The sequence below is a fragment of the Microcebus murinus genome, chromosome X (genome assembly GCF_040939455.1).
Source record: "Microcebus murinus isolate Inina chromosome X, M.murinus_Inina_mat1.0, whole genome shotgun sequence".
Taxonomy (NCBI): domain Eukaryota; kingdom Metazoa; phylum Chordata; class Mammalia; order Primates; family Cheirogaleidae; genus Microcebus; species Microcebus murinus.
Genome location: NC_134136.1, coordinates 14,367,355 through 14,379,996, shown reverse-complemented (window position 1 = coordinate 14,379,996; position 12,642 = coordinate 14,367,355). Strand labels below are relative to the sequence as shown.

General features: G+C 33.3%; 1 long non-coding RNA gene across 1 annotated transcript in view; it reads right to left on the bottom strand.

The window, feature by feature from the left end:
* The window catches only part of LOC142865862 (uncharacterized), a 102,357-nt gene extending 89,926 nt beyond the window's left edge, over window positions 1-12,431 (bottom strand). The window contains exons 1-2 of the long non-coding RNA XR_012915951.1: window positions 12,331-12,431; window positions 10,392-10,442 (exon numbers count right to left, since the gene is read on the bottom strand). This is a non-coding gene — a long non-coding RNA (uncharacterized LOC142865862). The remainder of the gene's footprint in view (window positions 1-10,391; window positions 10,443-12,330) is intronic.
* Window positions 12,432-12,642: the final 211 nt, after the last annotated feature.

Genomic DNA, 12,642 nt, shown 5'->3' with positions numbered 1-12,642 from the left:
CCCCTCCTTTTATCTAAGTTGATCTATAATTTTGCTTTGATTACTGATTTCTTCAGAAAGAATTTCAAAAGAGCAAAAAAATGACAGTCACAGGCAGAGGGAAATAAAGTGGGTGAAAACAAGATAAATATATCACCAGGAAAAAAAAATTGGCACTAGAAAAATAAAAATGTGAAACACTGAATATCCATAGTTGTAAACAAGAAAATGTATCCTAAATGAATGCAAATGTTAGAATACAACTGTTATTTTACATACAGCACTTTACAATATACAATGTGCTTTCATGAACACTATCATCTTTTCTGATTTTTGCAAATACTCTGTGAGGCAGGCAAATTATATATTATTCTCACTTAACAATGAGAAACTGAGGCTCAGAGTAGTTAAATGACTTGTATGGTGTCAGACACCTGACAAGGTATTATTAACTCTGTTCTTTTTACACTACAACATTAAATGGAAAAGACTGAGTGAGAAGGGCAGGAAATGGAGATATAACTTTTAATAATTATTATTGGTATGTAAACTTTTTTCTTTTGTTCATTTTTTCCACAAAGAAATATGATTTTATGTGCTTTCAATGGAAGAGAACTGTGTCTAGTGCAGCTTGAACTAGAAACTACATAATCCACATTAATGAGAATGTGCAACCATCTGGTCACAGAACTCCAATATCCTTACTAATGCACATCTTCTTTCCTATGTGATTCTCATTCAAGATTGCATATTTTTATTTGGAGAATAAACAGAGCCTACTGGAATTTTATAGTCAAAATATCATTTGTACAAATTTATCCCTCAAAATAAATATCTATGAAACACCAAAAAATATTGTTTTTGCTCAATTCCACCTAAAATACTTAAATGCTAAAAGTACATACATCCTACACATTAAACTCTATACCCATAAACAAGTGTTTCAGAGGGTGCCTGCCCTTTGTCTTTTATAATTACATAATAATGAGATGTCTTCCACATGTTAAGGAAGCTTAGGCAGTACCTATGCCTACAAATAGAACCTAGAAATGTTACCAGAAATATCGCTAATTGTGGTATTCCTTGAGGCACAATTTTTTTCCTCATTCAGAAATGTCACTATCCTCATAAAGGAAATTCAATTTCTATGCTGAGAAAAAGTTTATGCTCATTAAATGTTAAAGATTCATAAAACAAGATGAGAAGTTGAATGAATTTGTATTTTGAGTGGAAAACTTAAAACACTTTTTCGTAATTCCTAACAGCAAAAAACTGCACAAAATACTATGTATAAATTTTAGTCTTGCTTTCATTCACTCTCTAAGCCCTTATTTCATTGATTATAGGGTATTGTATGAGAATTATTTTCCAATTGCTTTTCAAACTACCTTCCTCCTTGTTTTTAACACTTATCCAGTGTTCTAGTTTAGCTGATTCTGAGGGTCTTCGTAGATGCTGATTACCCCTTATAGTATTCAATCTAGAAGACAAATATAGCTGAATCTGATTCTAAAACTGCTCTAAGTATTTACTCCTTCCCCTCTTCCATCTGTTATTGCAACCAATCTGAGAAGGTTACAAACTTCTCCTGCATGATTTAAAAATAAGAATGCAGGGAATGGCATAAAGTAAATTACCATAAAGCGATACAAGTGAATCTACCATTTGATCCAGCAATCCCATTGCAGGGCATCTACCCAAATGATCCAATGACACTCTACAAAAAAGACACCTGCACTCGAATGTTTATAGCAGCACAATTCATAATTGCAAGGCTGTGGAAACAGCCCGAGTGCCCATCAATCCAAGAATGGATTAATAAAATGTGGTATATGTATACCATGGAGTACTATTCAGCTCTAAGAAACAATGGTGATATAGCACATCTTATATTTTCCTGGTTAGAGCTGGAACCCATACTACTAAGTGAAGTATCCCAAGAATGGAAAAACAAGCACCAGATATATTCTCCAGCAAACTGGTATTAACTGAGTAGCACCTAAGTGGACACATAGGTACTACAGTAATAGGGTATTGGGCAGGTGGGAGGGGGGAGGGGGGCGGGTATATACATACATAATGAGTGAGATGTGCACCATCTAGGGGATGGTCATGATGGAGACTCAGACTCTTGGGGGGAGGGGGCGGGAAATGGGCATTTATTGAAACCTTAAAATCTGTACCCCCATAATATGCCGAAATAAAAAAAAAAAAACCACAATGAGATGTCACTTAACTCCAGTGAGAATGGCCTTTATCAAAAAGTCTCCAAACAATAGATGCTGGCGTGGATGCGGAGAGAGAGAAACACTCCTACACTGCTGGTGGGACTGCAAACTAGTTCAACCTCTGTGGAAAGCAATATGGAGATACTTTAAAGCGATACAAGTCAATCTACCATTTGATCCAACAATCCCATTGCTGGGCATCTACCCAAAAGATCTAATGACACTCTACAAAAAAGACACCTGTACTCGAATGTTTATAGCACCACAATTCATAATTGCAAGTCTGTGGTAAACAGCCCAAGTGCCCATCAATCCAAGAATGGATTAACAAAATGTAGTATATGTATACCATGGAGTACTATTCAGCTCTAAGAAACGACGGTGATATAGCACATCTTATATTTTCCTGGTTAGAGCTGGAACCCATACTTCATTACTAAGTGAAGTATCCCAAGAATGGAAAAACAAGCACCACATATACTCACCAGCAAACTGGTATTAACTGAGCAGCACCTAAGTGGACACATAGGTACTACAGTAATAGGGTATTGGGCAGGTGGGAGGGAGGAGGGGGGCGAGTATATACATACATAATGAGTGAGATGTGCACCATCTGGGGTATGGTCATGCTGGAGACTCAGACTTGCCGGGGTAGGGGGAAAAGTGCATTTATTGAAACCTTAAAATATGTACCCCCATAATATGCTGAAATAAAAACAAACAAACAAACAACAACAAAAAAATAACCTGTATTACAAATGGTGGTGGTGTTCACCAGGGATTCGGGGCTAGACCCACATCTGACCCCAATGCTCATCATGTGGTGAGCATTGTGGAGGGGAAGGGCATACCTCTAACCCTTGCTAGGGAGAGGCAAAGATATAAGTAACCAAAATGTTCGTACTTTCATATTTTCTTGAAATAAAATTTTTAAAAAACCTGTATTACAGGTTAGAATATGAGAAATAAGAGGTGAATAGAAAGACCACCAATGACTTAGGAAGATCATCAAGGGAAAAAGACAGTCTTCTGAAATCTTTACAAAATAACTGATTTACTTCTTTTACAATTTCTATAAGGCCCCTGGCTCATATGCTATAGTGAGCTGGAACTAATGCCTAGATGTGCTCACACCCATCACTAAGAGCAACTAGTTGGCTTCATAATTGATCTCAGCATTAAATTTTTTAAACTTTTAGTGCCTCAGTTTCTCCATTTTCTAAATAACTCACTACATATATTAATAAAATGTTCATGAGTGCAAAGGTGATTGTTATCCCAGAATCTGAACAGAGCTTATTGGCATTTGAATATTTTCCATATTGCTTCTCTGAAAATATTCCTCCATCATGGTATTTCCAGCTTTGAAATAAAGCTGGATAGAAAGATGTTTTGTCATGCATCCCTGAACTCCCTTGAGGGCCAAACACAGTGCTTAGTAGATAGTTTGTGCTAAGGAATGCATATTGAATAAGTGAATGCATGAACACTATACAGTAAATAAATAGATTTGTTAATTAGTTTTGATCTATTTTGTACATGACATTCCTGTGAGTAGTTTTGGAACTACTAATCATGAAGGAGTTTTAATATAGACCCTTGCCCCCCAAAAGTCCTTTAACTCTTTATTCAGTCACTGGCAGAAACAAATCACATGCTTTACCAATAAACTGTAACATAATACCCAGAGTACTAAAAACTATACATAGATCAACCAATCTTATGAAATAAAGTTATACTTGCATGCATTTATGCAGATAAAATAGAATCATATAAAATCTACACTAGAATGTTTGTATCAGCACAATTCACAATTGCAAAGATGTGGAAACAACCCAAGTGCCCATCAATATATGAGTAGATTAATAAAACGTGGTATATGTCTACCACAGAGTACTACTCAGCCACAAAAAAACAATGGTGATTTATTACCACTTGTATTATCCTGGATGGAGTTGAAGACCATTCTACCAAGTGAAGTATCACGAGAATGGAAAAACAAGCACCATATATACTCACCATCAAATTGGTATTAACTGATCAACATTTACGTGCACATATAGTAATAATATTCATGGGGTGTCGGGCAGGTGGGAGTGGGGAGGAATGGATGGGTAAAAACATACATAATGAGTGCAATGAGCACCATCTGGGGGATCAACATGCTTGAAGCTCTGACTCGGGGCAGAAGGGGGCGAAAGGGCAATATACATAACCTAAACATTTGTACCCCCATAATATGCTAAAATAAAAAAAGAATATGACACAATATAATTAGCTTAACTGACTTGTCTTACATCCCTTTACAAATACATCCAAAGGTAAATCCTTAAACTGGCTGATGCTCCAATGATTCATGCAAACAGTAAATAAGAGTTTCCTTAAGTGTCAATGGAGCTCTCTTAACACTTAAATTATAATGTAGACATAAAGTGTCAAAACCAGAAGGAATCTCAGAGATCTCTAGCTTCATGTTTTGTTGATGCTTTTGGAAATGTTAGAAGAATCTAGCTAAAGCCATGTAATACAGAAAACACTGGACAGAATCAAAATAGCAGCTTGATTCAGTTCTGCCATATACTATAAATGTGAGAGGGATGTTAGGCTACATACTTGACCTTATTGAGTCTAAATATTCATCTGTAAAATAGGAACAATAATATAACCCTATCAATACCTTGAGATATTTTAAAAAATAGTTGAAATAGCAGACCATTAAAGAAGCATTAAATGAATAATAGACTATTAACTATAGTTACCATGCTGTATGTTAGATCCCCAGAAATTATTCATCTTTTAACTTTAATTTTGTACCCTTTGACCAACCTCTCCTCATTTCCCACACCTCCCATACCATGAAAATCCCCATTCTACTCTCTGATCCTCTAATTTTGACTTTTTTTTAGATTCCAGATATAAGAGAGATCATACAGTATTTGTCTTTCTGTGGCTGGCTTATTTCATTTAGCATTATGTCCTCCAGATTCATCCATGTTGTCACAAATGGCAGAGGTTCTTCCTTTTTGTGGCTGAATAATATTCCTTTTTTGTACATGTGTATGAATATCATATTTTTTATCCATCCATTCATCAGTGAACACTTAAGTTGTTTCTGTATCTTGGCTGTTATGAATAATATAATGCTACAATAAACATAGTGTTGCAGATATCTTTTTGACATACTGACTTCATTTCTTTTGATATATATTCTGAAGTGGGATTGCTGGATCATATGGTAGTTCTATTTTTAAGTTTTTTTCACACACACAAATGGTAACTGAGTGATGAATGTGTTTATTAATTTGATTGTGATATTTTATAATGTATGCATATCTCAAAACATCACATTGCACACCTTGAATTGTATAATTTATATTTGTCAATTATACCTAAACGAAGCTGGAAAAAAGAAACATTAAGATTATGATCATTCAGAATAGGCTGCAGCACTGATATAACACTTACGCCTTGCATCCATTAGAGTATTAACTTTCAATTCTATTAACACAACTGGTCTAAGTAGAAGGAATTGGTACTTAAGAATTCTGGAATAACCTCAAGGAGGGAGAACCCAAAGCAAAATGATATTTTTTTTCCTCAGAGAAAATGAATAAAATAAAGCTTTGTATGAGTGTACTTGTTGGTCACCTCAACCATTAACTATGACACTGAGTATTGTAGACTTCTGGTAGTAAATAAGGTTGGCACTTACAATGATATGCATGTAAGCTCTTCCTCAGTAAGGGCATGAAAAGCTGTCATTGCTCATAGGTCCTGCCATTTTGTGTTCTGAGGAAGGCCCAGAACAATCCATTTGGTAGAGAAAATATCTATTTGGTCTCCTCACTCTTTTGCTAGGGAAGGTGCCTATGTCCTCTTGTAAAAAGATGTACTAGAACAAACACTAGAAAAAGAGCTCTTTTGTATTATTTAAAAATATAAATTTTTAAAGTAATATTTTTATCCTGTGTATCCTTTGTTTAAAAAAGGATAATATTTTTGAAAATATATTCATACTTCCCATAAGGCAATAATAATACATGGGTGCTTTTTAAATTTTATACTAGTCACAAAATTTTATTACAAATCACATTATAGGCTTATTTTTACTATAACTTGAGGAATTAGGGGGCATGTTCATTACATAACAAAGTGTTTGTGGCCGAATTAAAATTATAAACATAAGATAACAATGAAGAATTCAATGAAAAGATATGTGTAGGGATGGTATGAATTTGTATGAGAAAAGCTCTATAACTTCAGTTTACTTAATCATTTCCTTAACCTTTCAAGTAGTCTTCATTAGTTCTATGTTATGGATATATCAGAGCTAAAACATCATCATACACAGTGTGATATTAAGTAATGTCAATACACTCAACCTTCCTTTAAACACACCAAGAAATGAGACTAAAAATCCAGAAAAACCTTGATACCAGTTTAGCTCCACCTTAGTTCAAGTTCTATAGGGATTCCTACCTCCCTATATACCACTACTATCTTATATCCCCACTCTCCTCTAGGTTCCTTCCTCCACAGCTTTAGAAGCAGCTGTAGCTAGCCCAACCTCATATTAAATTATCTGGAACAAATTCCCATCCCCATACCTTGAATAAGGACAGAGACCAAGAAGAAGGTGTCAATAGTGTCTATAACTGTAGACACCATAATGTCTATAACTGTACTGGCATTCTGTTGGGCTTAAATGCAAGGGTAAAGACATCACAGTCAGTCATCTAAGAAATGCAATTCAAGAAGCATTTTAAGGAGTCTTACCTCAGAATAAAAACTCTCTCTCCTCTTAATGCATCAGATTTCATAACTGGTGATTTATTCCCAATCTCTCCCAAAATCTATGTGGTTTTTTAAATTATTTCAGGGAATATGTTGTAATGATTACTTGGTGTCTTTCCTGATGTTTTGATATCTATCATTTTTATATATTTTTTAAATTTTCTTTTAGATTTATAAATAATTACATATATTTATAGGTACAATGTGATGTTTTGGCATATGTTTACATCTTAGAATGATTAAATAAAGCTAATTAACATATACATCACCTAACACATGTTTGTGGTAAAAGCATTTAAAATCTACTCTTAGCGATTTTGAAATATACAATACATTATTATTAACTATAGTCACCATTATGTACAACAGATCACTAGAACTCATTCCTCTAATCTAATGAGAACTTTGTACCCTTTGACCAGTCCCTTCTGCTCATTCATAGATCTCCCCTAGAAATATAAATTCAATATTGTCATAGTCAATATAGCAGAACTATTACCCTACCAAATACATCCTGCACAGTCTATCATTTTGACAATCTTAATGTATGTTAGGAATAAGAGAGGTACATAAGTGTACATTATTATAATCTTTCTTAATTCTTTAATTTTGCAAGCTCCCCAGTTTAATTCATCATTTTCAAACTAACAAATATTTTCTGAATGAAAATTATCCCCTAACTAATGTTTTCTAAGCTAAGGTACACCTACTTTGTTTTGTTATTAAAATCCATCTATAGATAGAGCTAACAATCTTCCAAACCTATAAGATTCAAGAAAGTCCATAAAGAGTAACAATATATGTTGGTGCTGCTAATAGTGTAATTTTCTATGTCACACTTTACATCATAAACATAATAATAATAACAGTTTAATTCATAATGGGATTAAATAAATAGAATAATGATAAAATACATCTCATATTTATTTTGTACTTTTCCACTCCTAAAATATTTTAGTTATGATTGATTTTTATTTTTCATTCCAATACATCTCTCAAACAATATGACTGTATTGCCAATTTGAGAAATAAAGAAACCTGACTCCTAAACTTCAAGTGACTTTTCTAAGACCACAGTGGGGTTTAGTGGTACAATCAAGCCTAGAAGTGAGGTCTACAAATTCTCAGCCTATGTTCCTTCAGTGGATTCAGGATGTTCTACCCATTAAATTTATATCACACTTTCTCTTCTCTACCAAAATCCAGAAAAGTCTTTTACCAAAAAACAAATCAAAATGAAAGACTAAATAATGATTTTTCTAAACACTGGCAGTCTCAATACCAGAGCATTCTTTTAAAATACATTATGAGCTTCAAACTCCACCCAAACTTCAACAGACAGCGTTATATAGGTAATAATCCCTGACTAAGCATGATAATATATTGGATATACTAAAATAACAGCTTCCTGCAAATCCCCAGGAATTTTCAGTTTAAATACTGCTGGTCTGCTCTGACTCCTTCCCTCTGAATTGACTGTGGAAAAGGTCTTCAGTAAATCAAATTTTTATAAATCATCTTCGGTTTTCTCTTCAGATAACAGAAACTTTTCCACCTTTATAATAACATTGTAATTCACCATGAATCAAATGCCAAATCAAAGCTAAGATACTAGTAAGAAAAGTGTCTTTAATCTTACATTTGATCAGAAAATTAAAAGCATTACAGTCAGATGCTCCATAATTTATGACCTGCTTATTTGAAATTATTTTCTTTTACAATTACTGTTATAAAATATGCCCATATCAAAAGATAAATAAGAGTAACAACTTGAAAGTTTTTGGTCATAAGGGCAATTTTTACAGGAAAAATTGAGAAGGGAAATATTAAAGTCATTATGTTATCAATAATAATAATATTTTCTAAGCACCTATTCTTTGCAAGGAATTGTAATGAGTGTTGTTAGATACAAAGATGAATAAAATATCACCTCTATCCTTCAAACAAATTGCAATTTGATACATAAAAAATAAAACATGCATGCATAAACACACACATAAATGTATGCACACACAAACACAATTAACACACAGAAAGTGCTTTGAAAAGCAAAGGAAATGTTATGGGAGCACAGGGGAGGATGACATTTCTTCTTGCATTAGTCCTTTTCTGAGTAGTTTGCAAATGCAAACCCTGAAAATTAAAAGGAAATAACTCACAGAAGAAAAAAAATAGCAATTGCAATTGAGAAAACGTGGCATTTCCTTCCAAAAGCAGGAACCAAGGTCTTAAACCACTCAGTGAGGTTGGCTTCATTTTTTTAAACTTTTATGACATTAAAAATTTAAAAACTCAGAACCAAAACATGAACCAAAAAATCTGACATTTCCTCTTGCTTTGAAATTATTCTGCACTAAAATTATTATTTTGAGATAATGGAAATTATTTTATAATAAATTCTCACATATATTGATGTATCAGATAACTGTACCATTTCAACTTAATGTGAGAAAAAAACTTATTGTACTGAAGCTATGTTATAGATGGGGAATTAAAACTTTAAAAGATACTATGATTCTGTAATAATAACATATTTTTGGTACCTAATGCATTTTACTTAACACAGCAGAATATGCTAAACCATCTTTACTAATCACTGCGTAAAGAAAACACTGCAATACTTGAAAGGTTTATAGTACTTAATCATCTTTAAAAGAGTTTCTATAGTCAAAAAACACTAAAGACTACCAATCTTTCTCAAAATACTCTTTAGTTTGATACTAATAAAGATACCTGATAAAAGAAGTCTTTGGATCTCTCCTTGTTAGGTCAGTTAAACATATGATTCATTGAGTATTTATTAATGTGAACAACAAGTGATGGAGGTAGGCATAGCTTTTGTTCTCAAAGGCTAAGTGTCAATTAAATGTAATACATTTTAATTAATAATAAAATTAAGTTAATTGCACTTAAATACTCCTTTCATTGCACCTATTCTTCTATACAATCAATTCTCTCCAGTCAACATTCCAACAGAAGAATGTAAATTGTATCTATTAGTGCATTTTACTGTTCATCTCCTGTCATTTCAGAATGTTTGGTTGCTTCCAATAATGATATATCAATTCTATTAAGTACAAAATCATGCATTCATATATTAATGGAAATGTGATTAATACATTAATTCCAATATTCATACAAGAAACATACTCATCATATGATACTAATCAAGACAAGGAAATTATTCTAGAAATGTGTTTATTAAGACATAATGTTGTGACCTTAAAGTTACAGATTTCAGGTGCAAAGCTTTAATATTAAAGCACTTTTGCAAAATAATATATGTTTTTATGTATGAATATTCTGTGAAATCTGGGAAGCTGAGTATGTAAAAGAAGATGAAATGTTACCTTCAGAGACAAGATTCTAAGATGTTTGAGAACATCTTACCTTCTATCCACACACGAACTTCACTGGGAGAAGATATCACAGTAGGATCTCCTTGGAAAAGATGAAATGATTGGGCCATGTCACAGAATGGATAAATAGAGATAATCTTCTGGGGGTTAATGTTTAAGGCTTTGATAATCTGAGTACCTAAGAATGAAATAATAGAACTTAATCAAGTTCAGTCTTTATTTATTCCTACAGACTGAATTCTGTTAGCATATCTTATAAGGAGTGGGAGTTTGGAGGAAACTAGTCCATCAATAATTAATAATTAAACTATTATTTATTGAGTGACTCTTTAGTAAAATACACGAATTCAAATATAAATCTAACACAACTCCTATCCCACAGAAATTGTGAATCTAATAAAAACGATCAAAAACATACCGTGTTGTTAATTAACTTAAGACCAGTGGCACAGGAAGAAAATGTTAAGGAGTTTATGCTTAACTGCAAGGAAAAGGGACAGATTTATTCATCAGGTAGTATCTGAGTCAAGCCAAAGAAAATTAGATGAAAAAGAATCTTGAGGAAAAAAGCTGCTTTACCTATATCCTGAGTGTCTTGTACAAACATGCAGAGAAAAATGAGAAGAAAATCTTTCTAGAATGTAAAACATTCTTATGGAAATGTGATTCATTATTAGTCTTGGAAGTTTTGAGGCTCCAATTTGTTGCAGCTTGCAGTGTCCATGACTATATTAGTCAGCTCTTGAAACCCACATTAGGGAAGATATAAATGACATAATAACAATTTTAAAAACATAGGATTGCGGTAGTGCAGCTGCTCTCAGAATCAACTGTTTTTCCCTTCTATTTACTGACTTCTAACTAAATTTTATGACTATGTATGTAAAAATGCCTTACAAATGTAAATCTCTAATGTCCATGTTAAACAAATGTCTAAAATCATAGCCAAAAGCCCTTTCTAAAAAAAAAAAAATGTTTATTATAGGACTCACTTTCCCAGCCTAAATAAGTAGGACCAAATTAGATGTGTGGTGCTGTTTTACTTTTCCCCTTTTTCACTTAGCCCAATTTACTCAGACTCTGCCTTGCATAGCCACTTCTTGAACTACTTCAGGGCATTTTGTGTTTACCCATATCTTACCCTTCAAGAAAACTGGATTTCAATCTAAATCTCCTTTAAACAGCAAAAATGGCAACAGGCTGACAGGCCTTCTAAAACAGTACTGCCCAATAGAACTTTCTGCAATGTTGAAATAGTATATATTTGCACTATTCAATACAGTAGCCACTAGCCATATAGGGCTATTAAGTATGTAAAATGTGATTAGTAAGACTTGGGAAATAAATGTTTAATTCTATTTATTTTTTGCATTTCTAAAACACAGCTCTTTAATTTTTCAGTTCTACAACTACTTTTTAATATTTTAATAATCTTGATAATGAACAAAATGTAACTGCCCCAGTTCTTTGAATAATACAGATAATATCAACAAGCAGAGAAACAGAAGAAGAGGTAGGATGGGACAAAAATCCTCTTCCCCAAATCAATCCCTACACCACTTCTTCCCCAAAGAGTCAGGAGGAGAAATACCTACGCAGGGTCATAGCACTTGTCAAACACAATGGAAAAAATCAGGAGACACTTGATCACACTTTTGACACTAAAAAGTTTGGAAACAATTTTTGCTCAAAAAGAGTAGGTAAAGACAGCTATTTTGTTCAGAATGATTTCCATGTAATGTGTTTCTTGCCTATGTATTCTTAAATACCCACATGTGGCTAGTGGTTACTGCATCGGACAACACAGTCCCGGAGTTTCCAATCAAGTATTAAGGTCACGTACTTGGTGGATGATCTCAGACTGAAAATGAAGGCTGCTAGGGGAATTGGAAGCTCTGAAAAAATATTTATGTTTATTGTCGTATTATCTATTGTCTTAAAATTCATGATGAAACTAGTAAGGAACTCACCAGCACTAGCAGTTGAAGAGTAGGAAAGGCTGTGCAGAAAGGGGAAGATGAGAGATACAGGAAAGGTGATTTCGGTAAGCCACTGTTGAACTGTGAAGTCTTTTCTCAGTAACTCTAAAAAAATAAAAATAAATAAATTTAGGAAGACAAACACTTATCAAACTTCTAGCATTCAGCAAAGAGACAGTTTGTTAAAACAAAAGGGAAAACGATTTAATTACATTCAAGCATATTCAACAAATGGATAATGCATGCCTACTATGTGCCAAGCACAGAGGAGTTCATTATTTTAAAACTTGTAGTTTTGCTTTC